This window comes from Rattus norvegicus, chromosome 4 (assembly GCF_021556685.1).
Source record: "Rattus norvegicus strain SHRSP/BbbUtx chromosome 4, alternate assembly SHRSP_T2T, whole genome shotgun sequence".
In the NCBI taxonomy this organism is placed as follows: Eukaryota; Metazoa; Chordata; class Mammalia; order Rodentia; family Muridae; genus Rattus; species Rattus norvegicus.
The window spans coordinates 163138311-163151511 of NC_141537.1; the positions used below are offsets into that span (position 1 = coordinate 163138311).

The 13201-nt window shown below is 45.4% G+C and overlaps 1 long non-coding RNA gene across 1 annotated transcript; it reads left to right on the plus strand.

Annotated features, from left to right (window-relative positions):
- Nucleotides 1-8778: 8778 nt before the first annotated feature.
- Nucleotides 8779-12760, plus strand: LOC134486644 (uncharacterized). The gene is made up of 3 exons (XR_015686168.1): nucleotides 8779-8934; nucleotides 10443-10537; nucleotides 12202-12760. It is a non-coding gene; the product is annotated as an uncharacterized LOC134486644 (long non-coding RNA).
- Nucleotides 12761-13201: the final 441 nt, after the last annotated feature.

Below are 13201 nucleotides of genomic sequence, written 5' to 3' on the forward strand. Positions count from 1 at the left end.
TTGCTTCTTCTAGGGTATAGCTTGCCTCCTTACGTTGGGCTTTACCATTTATTATCCTTTGTAGTGCTGGATTTGTAGAAAGATATTGTGTAAATTTGGTTTTGTCATGGAATATCTTGGTTTCTCCATCTATGTTAACTGAGAGTTTTGCAGGATACAATAACCTGGGCTGGCATTTGTGTTCTCTTAGGGTCTGTATGACATCTGTCCAGGATCTTCTGGCTTTCATAGTTTCTGGTGAAAAGTCTGGTGTGGTTCTGATAGGTCTGCCTTTATATGTTACTTGACCTTTTTCCCTTACTGCTTTTAATATTCTTTCCCTATTTTGTGCGTTTGGTGTTTTGACTATTATGTGACGGGAAGTGTTTCTTTTCTGGTCCAATCTATTTGGAGTTCTGTAGGCTTCTTGTATGTCTATGGGTATCTCTTTTTTTAGGTTAGGGAAGTTTTCTTCTATGATTTTGTTGAAGATATTTACTGGTCCTTTGAGCTGGGAATCTTCACTCTCTTCTATACCTATTATCCTTAGGTTTGGTCTTCTCATTGAGTCCTGGATTTCCTGTATGTTTTGGACCAGTAGCTTTTTCCGCTTTACATTATCTTTGACAGTTGAGTCAATGATTTCTATGGAATCTTCTGCTCCTGAGATTCTCTCTTCCATTTCTTGTATTCTGTTGGTGAAGCTCATATCTACAGCTCCTTGTCTCTTTTGGTTTTCTATATCCAGGGTTGTTTCCATGTGTTCTTTCTTGATTGCTTCTATTTCCAGTTTTAATTCCTTCAACTGTTTGATTGTGTTTTCCTGGAATTCTTTCAGGGATTTTTGCGATTCCTCTCTGTAGGCTTCTACTTGTTTATTAATGTTTTCCTGTGTTTCCCTAAGGGAGTTCTTCATGTCTTTCTTGAAGTCATCCAGCATCATGATCAAATATGATTTTGAAACTAGATCTTGCTTTTCTGGTGTGTTTGGATATTCCGTGTTTGCTTTGGTGGGAGAATTGGGCTCCGATGATGCCATGTAGTCTTGGTTTCTGTTGCTTGGGTTCCTGTGCTTGCCCCTCGCCATCAGATTATCTCTAGTGTTATTTTGTTCTGCTATTTCTGACAGTGGCTACACTGTCCTATAAGCTTGTGTGTCAGAAGTGCTGTAGACCTGTTTTCCTGTTTTCTTTCAGCCAGTTATGGGGACAGAGTGTTCTGCTTTCGGGCGTGTAGTTTTTCCTATCTACAGGTCTTCAGCTGTTCCTGTGGGCCTGTGTCTTGAGTTCACCAGGCAGGTCACTTGCAACAGAAAAGTTGGTCTTACCTGTGGTTCCAAGGCTCAAGTTTGCTCGTGGGGTGTTGCTTATGAGCTCTCCGCGGCGGCAGCAACTAGGAAGATCTGCGCCGCCCTTTCCAGGAGCTTCCGTGCACCAGGGCTCTAGATGGCGTTTGGTGTTTTGCTCTGGCGTCAGAGATGTGTGCAGAGTGCAGTCTCTTCTGGTTTCCCAGGCGTGTCTGCCTCTCTGAAGGTTTAGCTCTCCCTCCCACGGGATTTGGGTGCAGAGAACTGTTTATCTGGTCGGTCCCTTCAGGTTCTGGCGGTGTCTCAGACACAGCGGACCTGCTGCTCCTGGGCCCTCCTCTACGGGAACCCAGAGGCCGTATACAGTTTCCTCTTGGGCCAGGGATGTGAGCAGGGGTGGGCAGTGTTGGTGGTCTCTTCTCCTCTGCAGCCTCAGGAGTACCCACCTGACTAGGCGGTGAGGTCTCTCTCCCACGGGGTTTGGGAGCAGAGAGCTGCTGCGGGCAGGGATCTGCCTCAATATCGTATTTTAAAAATAAATAAAGTCTCACACTCAAAAGACTCAGGCTAATCATCTGGGGACTTCCTACTCCTTCTAGAACGTGTTCCCCAGCCTGCCAGCTGGAAATGATTCCCTCCAATGGAGCTGGTTGTTCTCTATTTTCTTCTCCTGCAGTTCCAAAGCCTCCTGGGCATGACATCATCCTTAAAACAGGGGAATTACTTTACCCACAAGGTGTGTGTTTATCAAAAAGAAAAAGAGAAAGCTTTCTTCATCTTGCTTTAATTTTTTTGTTTTGTTTCCTAGATGCAAGCCAGGGGCACATCCACTAGGCACATGATCCACAACTGTACTAGTCTGACCTCTATGTTGTCTCCTTTCTGGGGTTTCCAGGCTCTGACCCAGCTTCAGGCCTGACCACCCTCCATCAGCCCACCTGCTTTCCAGAGAGCTGACTGAGGCAACAAGGGAGGCAGAAGGTCTGCAGTGCACTTTCAAGGTATGTTTTTTGGCTACTGTGATAAAACACCAAAGAGAAGCAAGGTGTGGTTTGTGGGAATCCTGTATGTTGTGGGAGATAAGGCAAGGTTACAGAAATGGCTCTCGCCAGGGGCTGTGGAACAGGTGGCTCAGCTCGGTCACCTCTAGATAGATCAAGACATAGAGAGTTCAGGGTGGCACTGTGCTGGCTTGTAATGTTCAAGCCTTGCCTTTAGGATACTGCCACCAGCAAGGCTCTGAACCCTTCCATAGCAGTAACACTAGCTGGGGACCAAGTGTTCAAACACAGGGGCCTGTAGGGACATTACACACTGAGGCCATGATGCTAGTTGAGGTTAGTCACTGCTCTCCCAGCCTCTTCATCTGTGAAAAGATCGTCTGTAGGAGCACAGTGCAGCTGTGATCACTGAGCTTGAAAAGGTTTTTGAAGGGTTTTGTAAACTGAAGTGCAAGGACGAGGAGAGCATGGCTGAGGATGCCTATTACAGAAGCCTTTGGAAGGCTGAGACAGGGTGGCAACTTTAGCCTCAAAAGGTATAGGTAGATATGGTCGTCTTTGTCATCATCATCATCACTTTCTTTTGCATTAACTGTCTTTCCTCCAAATTTCCTACCACATTGAATAATGTTGTAGACTACAATTAAGTTTGACCCCTAATTCCAAAAACAGTTTCAGGTCATTCCACAATGAAATAACTTAAACATGAAAAATGTATTTCACATGAAATCCATGAGAACAGTGTAACACTGTGGTCTTTCTGCTATGTCCTGAGTAGTTGCCATTCTAAGATCATCTCAGAGTCCAGTGTAGTCACACTGCTACATATTCAGACTACATCCCGCCATTACACCATTCTCCCTACAATTCCCTAGAACAATATATGTGCCCCTCCCTCTTAGGTACCTCCTGGAAATCTTTCTTCTGCTTACCTCCACTAACCAAACAATGGAAGCTGGGAAACATGGTTTTATTCTATCTAAAAAAATGTGTCTGGTCCTCTTACTTGAAAAGGAGACAGGGGTCGCTACATAAATGGTCACTTCTCCATGCTCATCTTCGTCTCTCTCATCTACCTCTGAATAGCAGCTGCTGACCTCCTCTGACTCTAAAACCTTTTTGCTTTACCACTGAGAACAAATCACACTCCTGCTTTTCTCCTTTTCTTTCTGTAAATGCACCATGTCTCAGCACAGGGCTGACCACGGCTTCTCCTCTCAGCCCCAACTCTCCTCTCAGTCATGGCCCCAACTCCCATCCCAAATAAGAATCTGCTGTCCTTCCTGAGTCTGGTCCAGGGAGGAAGGTGTCCACTAAAGGGCAGGCCCAGGCATCCAGGGAAGGCCACCTGCATCCCTGCTCAGGACGAGGAGTCAAGGGAGAAAATGCAGCAGGTTCATCAGGCATCAGGCCACTCTGAAGCCCACACTATGTCAGTTTAGCACAGTAGAGTGGTTGATCTGAGTAAAGTGCCTGTTCTTGCTGTGGACCCATGGCCTACCTCCTAGTGTGCTCTTCCAATAGCATTCTAACTCTTCAGTGCTGAGTTCAGTTCCTGCTCCTATAGGCTTGGTTCTGCAGGGCCTGTTCCAGTGCTTACCTGCCCTGCATGTACCTCTGGTCTGTGTGCTCCAGTGCACACCTGCCCCATAGGCACCGATGGTTTGTGTGCTCCAGTGCACACCTGCCCTGTGTGCACCAATGGTTTGTGTACTCCAGTGCACCTGTCCTCTGCACTGCTGGTGTGTGTGTGCTCTGTGACAGGCACAGAACTCCATTCCTGCACAAAGAAGTCACATGAGCACAAACATCTGTGTTTTAGCAGACTTCACTGAAGACTGAAGAGATGAAGGAGGTTTACATAGAAAAAATACAAAAATCATAAAATTTAATATTAGAGTTCTGTAGAGTCTAAAGAAGGACTCCATTCACACTGCCTGGGTTCTGGCTGTCCAGGAAGGCACACGGAAAAATGTGCCCTTTTAAATCCACAAAGTCTATATACAAAAGTCAATTCGCAGACAGTTTTTTGAAGATATTTATTTCAGAGATTAGGCTCCACAGTGTAAGTCATGGTGGTGTTGTTCTGCTTCTTGGGGTCAGGGGTTGGGAGTAGAGAGGATCACAGTTGTGCAGCCAGGTGCTTGACTGGGCACATCAGTAAGCTACATTCTATAAAGAGTCAAGCCTTTGGGATAAAGTCGTTTTATTTTTGATCTGTAAGATGGGTTGTCTGAGGTGCCACTGACCCCTGCTTCTATAGCTCTAAGAGTATTTCAGCAGAGGGTCAGGCCCAGGTGGCCACCAGGTAGAAACCCTGGGAGAAGCTCCCACTGTTCTGGTCTTTCTTTCTGTGCCTGGGTACCCAAATAGGGGTTTCAATGCCCCAGGACCCAGGTCCCAGGCTTCCCTCAGTCCTCTAACCTCTGCCATCTGACTCTGTCCCCAGTCTTGGAAAGACTGGTTGCACCATAGACTAGGGAAACAAGGCCTATTGCAGAGGTTTAGGACATAACCATTTGTACACATGCATACATAGACACTCTTCTCTCTCTCTCTCTCTCTCCCCTGTGTGTATGTGTGTGTGTGTGTGTGTGTGTGTGTGTGTGTGTGTGTGCATTTATTCATTTGATTTAGTTTTTTTGTGTGCGTTTTTTTGTGTTGGGTCGGGGTGGGGTGGCAGTGGGGTGGGCACACTCTTTCCATTCCTGTGATACGTTGTTGGCACAATCTGCCGAAGTAGTGTCAGACCCTGTGAGGCAAAAGACCTCTCTCCTGGCCCTACAGCCATTTCTGACATTTCCTGCTAACTAGATAACACAAGAAGGTTTCAACTCCCAGGATCAAGGGCTCACTCTCCCTAGGACTTTGGAGACCCTTGCTCATCTCACAGGCCCAATGATTTGGGTGGTCATGCCACCTCCACTCTCTCATCTTTCGTCTGGTTGTCAAGTGGGACAGATCCAGAAAACAAATAGTTTCTATACCCAGATGCCCAGGGAAGCAGGCTGGATGAGTTCCCACCCCCAACACTTCCACCTGCTCCTTTGTACAAACCCAATGCTCCAGAGCTCTCTTCTAAAATAACATCAAAGAAACGTACTGCCTTTCTTAACACCCCCACTTCTAGGTACCATCTTCAGAGCATTCCAAAGTGCACATCTACAGGGGAGTCCAGGGGACAAAAAGGACTGAACTGCCTGCCTTCCTATCTGGCCTGTAAGTAAGGGTATGTCCAACCTAGGTCAGTCAACATACCCCTGGGGCACACTGTCCCCTCCTTTTCTATAGGCCTCTCAATTGTCCCTTGGAATTTTCCTTCCTTTGGATCCACTTGTCTGCAGTTCAAGAGTCAGTGCAGAGGCCAGGACTCAGCAGCCTCCACTTAAGTGAAGCTGACCTTGCGTATCCACCTGCCCCCACTTGCCACTACCTATGAGTCTCCTTAACTTTCTTCCCACCACCGCTCACCCCCATCTCAGTCCAAAGCAAGCTCAGAGACACACTGAATATTCTATTCATGGACACATTCCCAGAGCCTGCCAAACCTCAGAAGTCAAACAACCACTCACAGAGCAAAGGAAAATATACACCAACACCAGAACCCAATTCCCAAAGCTCTGTGAGCCCTGCTTTTTCAGTCTTCAAAATAGGAGTGCAGGGCTCAGTGGGGAGAATCCATATTCCCAGCTCCTTTTGCAGCTGAGGCAGGAGGATCACTGGAGACAATAGCCTAGGCAAGAGAGGAAGACCTCATCTTAAAAAGCTAAATGATTTCAGCCCAGTACCACCTTGGTGGGATAAGGGAGGTGCCCTGGTGACTTGAATGGAGAGGCAGTAAGATAGTCTTCTGTGGTAACTTTCCATTAGACCACTGAGGTCATTTAACACAGGAAAAACAACCCACCCTGGGACCCAAGCATCTGGAATGACCTGCTTTCAATAGGAAAAGGTTGTACCCCTCATATCCCAAAAGGCTGTCTCCATAGAAGTCTGTAATGCCTGAGGCTGGGGATTCCAAGAGTGTGCCCCCTGGCAGAAGGAGGGGTCCAGGGCTAGGATTTGGACAGGGGGAGGGAGACTGTAAACACAGGCCTGCATGTGGACTGGTGAATCCCAACAAAGGCCAGGGATGCAGTAGACATTCTGGGACCACTGACTCTGTTTGATGGTAGGACCTCTACCTGGCACAGTAGGAAGGAAGGAGGCTTGTGTCTGGTCACCATCCTAATGTGGTAGGGAGCAGGGTATGGGTTAAATTGCTTTGTGTTAAGGAGAGGGAACTTGGGGTTCTAGAAAGCCTGGGAAGCTCAGTCTGTCTTCCTTATTTGAGATGCTGCCAACCTCTTCCCATAGGCTTATTTGCATAGTGTCATGGTCTTGTATCCTGTCCTACCCTGGCCCCAACACCAAAACTAGAGAAATAACACCAGTAAATATTAGCCACTTTCCTCTCATAATCTGTTCCCTCATGCGACCCCTTCCCCAAGACCCTCTGATCCCTCCTTTCTGTGGTAGGCAGGTGCTGCAGGGACCAGCCCACCCTAGTGCATAGTTCTCCAGCCTGGATACTTAGCTGGAGTTGAAGTTCCCATTGTTAGTACTGATGCATATTTATTGAACATGTGGATGTACTCAGCACTGTGTGAGGCACTGTCCATACACCAGGTAGGTGAATGTTATACCCATTTTACTGATGGGTAACTGAGGCACTACAATATTTATTTAAAGGTTGCACACCAACTCAACTAAGACTGCCTCCAGAGCCCTTGTCTCCTCACCTCTGTAGCATCCCCACAATGTTGCCCTGCCCACTGCTACATCCTCAGGGATGCATCCCTGAGTCCTGGGCACACACAAATGCGCCCAGGTTATAGCTTTCTTCCTGAGGCTCCTGACTACAAAACTGGCTCCATCTGGGGAAGCAGACACCAGAAAGCCATGAGAGAGCAGCAGAGAGACAGATAGAGGCACTCCAAAGGGTGAGAAGCAAAGGCCTGAGGTCTGGATCATTTGACTGGCACCACAAGACTCAGGTTCTGTCTAAACATTTGCCCCTCATCACTGCTGAGCAGAGGAGAAAGGGACTAATAGAGCAGCTGAGGAACCGTCGAGTTCAGGGAGCTGGAAATGCTGGCCCTGAAGCAGAAAGCCCTACCTCCAATCCTTGCTTCAATCTGGAGCCCTTGGCCACTGCTGGCCCACTGCAGAAGGTACAAAGCCATCTGAGGAGCTCTTCACAGGGTCTCAGTCCAACCATGTTGCAGCCACATCTAAATCAAGTCCCTTTTGTAGGGGTGGACCTTCTTCCATATCGAAACTCCAGTATCGATGGCAGGATTGACTGACAGTGTGCACTAAGTCCCGCACAGCATCTCTGGATATGTGACCCACGTGCTATCTGTCCTCAGGACACTATGGTGACCAGCTGCAGAGTATGGGGTTCTATCAGCTCAGAACGGACCATTGGGTCTTAGCTTTGGTGTCTTGGTGATATGCCTGTCTGAGTCCACTGTGGTTCTGGTTCCTGGGCCATCCTGGGGCACGCTGTTGGGTTTGGGATGCTGATGTGCAATGATGTCAGGTACATGATGGGAAGTGCAAAGTGAAAGGGCATAGGATATGCACATAGAATTTTAAAAAAGCAGAGGATTGACAGTCACCTTAGCTGGCGTCGCTGGTCCTACCAGATCTGTGTGGTCTTCTGCAATATGCTATCTGCACCAGCCTCTGGTCTACTTGCAGTTCATCCCTTGCTTTAACCAGCACCTATGGCGCCGGTTTCTGCCTTCTGCTCTTTGAGAAAGACAAGTCCGGTTTCTGCCTTCCACTCATTGAGAAAAACAAGTCCTTGAGAAAAGCAAGTCCCTATTTGGCTGTTCCTGCTTGGCCTGGTCGCTTCCGCATAGTACAACCTATCCGCTGTACCCACATGGCTTGCTAGGATTGGCTAGTGCTAGCTATTTAAGTGTGGTTTGGGGATTTCCCGGGGTCAGAAGATTGTATCATGGTTCCTGAGTAAATCTGCTTGAAGATCTTCGCTGGTCGTGTCTTCCTTGCTGGTCGAGGTTGGGCGCGACACCTATCTATCTGACTATGTCAGTTTGGCATTTGAATTTCAAAGATCCTACAGTAATGTTGCTCCAAGTATCAGACAGTGAGTAAACTCTCAGTGAGGTGGAGCTGAGCATGCAGACTCCGTGTAGAGCAAACCATGTCTGATGCCAGCATGTATCAGTTTCAGGCTATTGCTGCTTGAGAGTTAGAGCATGTGAACCTTGAACCTACTTAGGACTTTGATGTTGAGTAGAAAGAATGTTCAAAGTAGGCAGATTTTAAATCAGGACAAGTATCAAAGAAAGCCTTGGCATAATGTGTTTGATAGACTCCTCTGACTTCCTAGTATGGAACTGTAGTAAACACAGCCTTTATGACACGTTTGTGTGAGCACAATCTGTGGCAGACCTTGCTTTATTCCCAAGGAACCCATACAGTGGGAAGAGCACATCCTCAGTGAAGCACTGCAAAAGCCTTGATCTCTTTATGCAGGAAGAAGACTGGACTCACTTTCCTGTATTTGACAGCACATTTGTGTCCTATTCAGGGAACAGAGATGGTATTTGGCAAAGTTGTTTGACCAAGCACAAGGTAGATAATAGTCATTTGATGAGTCATTTTTTAAAAATTTGTTCCTTGCTGCAAAAGAATAGAAATCTAGAGTAGAACATTTTAATTACATAGAGTAAAACTGTACAAAAGTGTGTCGTTAAGAATGAGTACTGCTGAGCTGTGTCCTCTGAGCTCGATTCATATTTATAAATTGATTTGTGTTTGTAATGTTTCTGAGTGTTTTCTCACTGTGTGTGTTTTTGTACACAGAGTCCAGAAGAGCTCATCAGATCCTCTTGGACTGGAGTTAAGAAAGTTATGAGTTGCGTGTAGGTGCTGGGAACTGAACCTGGGTCCTCTGGAAGAGCAGCAAACGCTCTTACCTGCTAGGCTGTCAGTAGCTGTAACTTGCTTTCATTTTGTTTTGTTTTGTTCTTTTATCCTGGTTCCTTGGATTAAAGGCAGAAGCCACCATGTCCTGCTTTAAAATTACCTCTTTTACAAGAAACATAGTTATTCCCAATTTGAGCTTTCATCTTACCTTTTGTTTCTGAAGATTTATTAACTTTCATTTTATGTGCATGGGCCTGAGTGTATGTTTGTGTGCCCTGTGCATTGAGTCTGGAACTTAGTGACTGATAGGTTTGCTGTCCATTTCTCTGCCCAATCTTGGGCCTCCAGGCCTTGCTGCAATGTCTGGTTTCTCACATAATTGCTAAGGATCCTATCTCAAGTCCCCATGGTTATGGAGCAAGCACTTTAATCTACTGATGTCCAGCAACGTGCTGGTTTTTCATGTCCAGTAATGATCACTGCCCAGAGCACTACTTGGCCTGAATGAAACTCGGGATGGAATTCTTCAAAAGGACGAGGGACTGACTCCATTGCAGAGGCTCCTGTCAACCTTCTGGGAGCATGGAAATGATAACTATAACATCATGGTTACTCTGTCAGGCACACTGCTCTTCCAAAGACTACATTGCCTTTAGTGAAGGCCAGCTATATCAAATGGCACACCACATGAACACGAAGTGGCGACCTGTGAAAGAACGTCTTCTTACTGAATTTGGCCATCTGCTACATGCTCTCCATAGAGTGGAACATCCACCAGCATTTTCAAGCTACAGCTTTGTGACCCACCATGTCTACCCATCCACGGGTCTCTTAAGCTGCCTAGGCTCAGTGCTGTTTTGCACAGACCATTCTATTAATAGCATTCATGTCTTTGGTTTCAATGGAGAGACTTTCTGAGATTTATCCCGGGAACAAAGACATCCGCAAGTTCCCAGGTGTTTCTTGGTTATTAGAATAACCTGACAACTTTTTTGCTCACAAAGCATGTTATGAAAAAGGGTCCTTTAGTCTAACAATCCTGATAACCTTTTACTGCCCTTTGGCATGGGGTATAGCCAGGATCTTAAATATTAGACACCTCTTATACTCTAGTAGAGTGTTAAAGGTATTAGCAATTTAAATTATTCTGCCATATCAGAACACAGCTTTGCCACTGATGCTTTCTGTAATAAAATATCCTTCATGTCTTCCAGCTCCCAGCACGACTGACTCTGGATCTGTGGGCTCAGAGCAGTATTGTTGCTGATGGAAAAAGGACTGAAGAGAGACGCACACACATGCACCCCAGGTTAGCTTCAGACTTACTGTGTAGTTGAGGACTGTCTTGAAATTGCGATCTCCCTGCCCCAGCCTCCCAGGTCTGGATTTGTAAGAATACACATCCATGCCCTGTTTGTGTGTGCCTGGGATCAATCCCAGGGCTCTATGCATGCTAGGCAAGCATGTTAGAACTAGGTTAACTCCCCAGTCCCTTAGCTCAGCATTTTCAAGTGTATTCTTTAAAAATTATATGCTTGGGGGGCAGAAGCGGGGGGGGCAGGGGTTGGGGAGTTGACTTAACAGTTAAGATCACTTGTGGCTCTTGCACAAGACCCAGGTTTGGTTCCCAGAACCTGAGGACCAGATGGTGGCTACCCATAATTCCAGTTCTAAGGGATCCAGCACCTTGTTCTGATTTCTGAGGGTAGTAGTCATACAAGTGGTACCTATACAGACAGGCAGGCAAAACACTTCTACACAGAAAAGAAAGCCACAGATATTTTTTAATTGTTTGAGAACTTTTATCTGCGTATAGGTCAGAAAACATTGCTTTCTTCTGGTTTTCTTTATATGTTTCCCATGCTTATTGACTGTTTGCATATTACTTGAAAATTGTCTATTTTTGTCCATTTTCTCAGGGAAGGGAAGAAGTCCTTAGGTTTTCATTGACTTTTATTGCCTCTCTATTCTCACTATGTGACAAGAGAGATTTTTCTAGTCACAATTGCTATGAATTTTGATATTGTTTGCTCTATATTTTCTTTGGATTTTGATTTTCAATTTTCAAGACAATGTCTCCCTGTATATCTTTTGCTGCCCTGAAACTCTCTGACTTGCCTAGCTCTGCTGGAACTAAAGGTGTGTACCACCACTGCCTGGGTTGGTGCTTGTCTTTTGGTGTACATCACTTTTTAATTTCTAAACAACACCAACTGTACCACTCACTCTTCATTGTAATTTCTGATGTATTTTTCGGCTTTAGAAGCTCTTGTACCTTTCTCTTTGAAATTTCCTCATTAATTTTAGCTCAAATCTCTCTGCAGTGTGTGCTGTTTTGTATGGACACATATTTATTCTGGTGTTTTCTTGATAACTGAATGTTTTCTAATTTTTTTATGATGGTCAACCTTCTTTTCAAATTATAATTCTTTTTTTGTTTTTTAAAGTTTTATTATGTAAACTGTTTTGTCTGTATGCCAGCAGAGGGCGCCATCATCCCATTACAGATGGTTGTGAGCCACCTTGTGGTTGTTAGGAATTGAACTCAGGACCTGTGGAAGCCTAGTCAGTGCATTCAACCACTGAGCCATCTCTCCAGCCCTATAATTCATTATTTTATGATCATTGATTTGTGTTTTGCCTGCATGTATGTCTGTGTGAGGGTGTCAGATCCCCAGTAACTAGAGGTACAGACAGCTGTGCCATGTGGGTGCTGGGTATTGAACCCATGTCCTTTGGAAAAGCAACCAGACCGTGCTATTAACAGCTGAACCATCTTTCCTGCCACTCCTCTCCCAATTTGCAGCTTTACTTCCTTTTTTTGTTATCAAGTGTTTCTACATTGGAAAGCCTGTTTTTTGACATGTTGTATTTTTGTCTTTTATTACACTTAATTTGTACTTCTCTATTATCAGTTGGACATTGAAAAACTTTCTTCAAATATGTCACCCCTCCAAACTGTTCATTTTGCAGGAGCTGAGCACGGAACACTCGGGACTCACACATCATAAGTCGGTAAGCTCTCCCTTCCTCCACCGAGCTTCAGTTTTTCAGCCATCTCTCCAGCTCATGTGGAGCTCATTGGAAAAGCACGCACATCAAACGTTTGAAAATAGACACCAGTGATATTGGGAAACAACCAGGTTCAGAAGATCCTCTGAAAGATCATCTGTCCTCAAGGAATTGATTAAAGACTTCTAATTGTGGAAACAGCAAGGATGGGTGGTTAGGAAAAAAAAAAAAACATACTCCTACAGAACAGGCAGGCTGAAGGAAAGAGACAAAATAGAGGGTAACTACTCTACTGTAAGGCAAAGGACTCTTGTCTCATGTCCAACTTAATGGAGCTCATCTTAATGGACTCTGGGTATAACTTGGGTCCTCACTCTTAGTACTTTGCCAACTGAGACATTCCCCCAACTCTGTGTTGTCTTTTCTATACATCGTCAAACTGCTATAGACCAAAGAGAATTGAGACATTTGTATCTCCCTAAATCTGGGCAAAACTATAAATACACTGTTGCCCTTTCCAGTGTCAGCCTCAGTCTGTGGTAGTGGTGAGCAGTGGACCTGAGTTCCCATTAACCGTAATGTAGAGTAGCTTCAATGACAAGTGCAGCTGTGTACATCAATTTGTTTGTCCATCACTACCACTCAGCTGGACACTTCTCAACTCAGATGCCCATATAACCTCTCTTCAGAACCCAAGGCAAAGGAGCCAGTGCTCTCTAGAACATTCTAATTCCATTGCAGAGGCTCAGAACAGAATAATAATCAGGGATGTGTACAATGTATCCAAAGCTTAGCATGGTGAGTCATGCCCTCAATACCTGCTTTTCAGCCCCCCATCCTTACCCTCTTACCAACAATCCAGGTTTTATTACTGGCCATAAAAGAAAGAGGAGAAACCAGATCTTGTGAAATGTTTAAATAACCTTAAATTTTATTTAATAAAAATTGCATAAACACAACC